This window comes from Muntiacus reevesi, chromosome 2, assembly GCF_963930625.1.
Source record: "Muntiacus reevesi chromosome 2, mMunRee1.1, whole genome shotgun sequence".
In the NCBI taxonomy this organism is placed as follows: domain Eukaryota; kingdom Metazoa; phylum Chordata; class Mammalia; order Artiodactyla; family Cervidae; genus Muntiacus; species Muntiacus reevesi.
Genome location: NC_089250.1, coordinates 267,844,836 through 267,847,003, shown reverse-complemented (window position 1 = coordinate 267,847,003; position 2,168 = coordinate 267,844,836). Strand labels below are relative to the sequence as shown.

General features: G+C 38.6%; 1 pseudogene; it reads right to left on the bottom strand.

Annotated features, from left to right (window-relative positions):
* Window positions 1-326: 326 nt before the first annotated feature.
* Window positions 327-973, bottom strand: LOC136158875 (GTP-binding nuclear protein Ran-like; annotated as a pseudogene).
* Window positions 974-2,168: the final 1,195 nt, after the last annotated feature.

The following is a 2,168-nucleotide window of genomic DNA, read 5'->3' as shown; positions in this document are numbered from 1 at the left end:
AAAAGGAATGGGAATGACGATAACAAACAAGATTCCACTTCTCAGTATTGTCATGTGACTATAGCAGTCTTATATTTGAAACTTAAGGAGAAAACAATTGTGTTTCAAAACACCTAAATATGCAGGTCCAAAAAATGAAAGTTTTTTTTTTTTTTTTTAGACTGCCACTTTCACTCCAAAGCCCATCCATCTCCTTCAGCATCCAAAGATTAAGCACACATTCTGCTTAGCTATATAATAAAGTGACATACACACTGCACCACTGATATCACAGGACAGCTGCCTATAAAACTAGACTTCTGATGCTGGGCCCCAGCCTCACTTTCTCACAGGTCATCATCTACATGCGGGAGAGCAGTTGTCTGAGCAACCTCTAAATCATGCTCATACTGTGCTGCCAAGGCCGGGTCCATGACCACCTCTGGCGGGGCAAGAGCAGGGATGGCGACAAACTCCAGGTTAGGGTCTCTAATCAGTTTTCTGGCAACAGAAGAAGGGTTTTTCCAAGTTGTAGTTACTTTTGGCAGAAATGTCATAGTACTGAAGATTCTTCTTTTGGTGGAAGACAATTGACTTTGCCTTAACCTTTCTGTCCCTAATATCCACTTCGTTGCCACACAACACAATCAGGATGTTCTCGCATGCTCGTACTAGATCTCTATGCCAGTTAGGCATATTCTTGTAATAAATGCTTGATGTTACATCAAACATTATAATGGCACACTAAGCTTGTATGTCATAGCCGTCTCTCAGTCCACCAAATTTCTCCTGACTGGCTGTATCCCATACATTGAGCTTAATCGGTCCTCTGTTGGTATGGAACACAAGAGAGGATGGACCTCAACACCTAAGGTAGCTACATACTTCTCAAATTCACCAGTCAGATGACGTTTCATGAATGTAGTTTTCCAGTACCACCATCACCAACCAATACAACTTTGAACTGAACTTGGGGTTCTCCTTGGGCAGCCATCACGATGTTACTTCCAGAAGTGACTCTGCACCTGTCTGACTGAGGCTCTTAGGTTTTCTTTTAAATGCTTTTCAGTTTTAGATTTTACATTTAGATTGATGATTCATATAAAATTAGTCTTTGTGTATAGCATGAAATAGGATTTGAGTTTCATTCTTTTTTTTCCTATTTGGATAAGTCAGTTATTCCAGAAAGGACCTTTCTTTTCCAGTTGGATGTCTTTGTACTCTATTTCAAGAATCAAAGTCCATATGCTTATGGGTTTATTTCCGAATTACATGGCTACTTTTTTTTGCCACGTGGTGGGATGTGCAGAATCTTAGTTCTCCAATCAGGGGTCAAAGCAGCACCCCTGCGTTGCGAGCACGGAATCTTAAGCTTTGGATTGCCAGGGAAGTTCCCTACATTGCTACTTTTGTATGTTAAATCAACCTTGCGTTTCTGGGACAAACTCCATGTTATCATTAGTTATTACCCCTTTTGTATATTTCAGGATTTGCTTTGTAATTTTTGTTGGGGATTTTTGTCTTCATCTATGTTCATGAAGATATTGGCCTGAAATGGTCTCTCTTATTAATATCTTTATCAAGTTTAGTCATTAGGGTGATGGTAGCCTTATAAAATGGACTGGGAAGTATTTCCTCTTCTTCTGTTTTCCAAAGTATTTATACTTGATGTTATTTTTTTTCTTCCACTATTCTATAAAATTCACTAATTGGAACCATCTGGGCCTGGAATTTTCTTGGTGGGAGGGATTTTGATAAGGAATGCAATTTATTTAATAGTCCTAGGACTATACATATTTCCCATGTCATTGGATATCAGTTTTGTTAAGTTGTATTTTTAAGGAATTCCCCCATTTTGTTTAAGTTGTAAAGTTTGTTGGCATGAAATATTTTCTTATTATCCTTTTAATGTCTATAGGATATGTAGTAATAATCCTCTTTCATTCCTGATATTGGTGATGTACATATCTCTTTTTGTCCAGTCAATCTATTGTGGGGTTTACCCATTTTGTTGATGATTTCAAAGAACCAGTTTTGGCTTTCTTACTTTCATCAGTTGTCTGTTTCCTGTTTCGTCCTTTATTTATTTATTCTTGGCTGCACTGGGTCTTCAGTGTGGTGCTCGGGTTCTTTGTTGCTGCATTCAGGCTTTGTCTAGTAGTGGTGAGCAGGAGCCACTCTCTACTTGC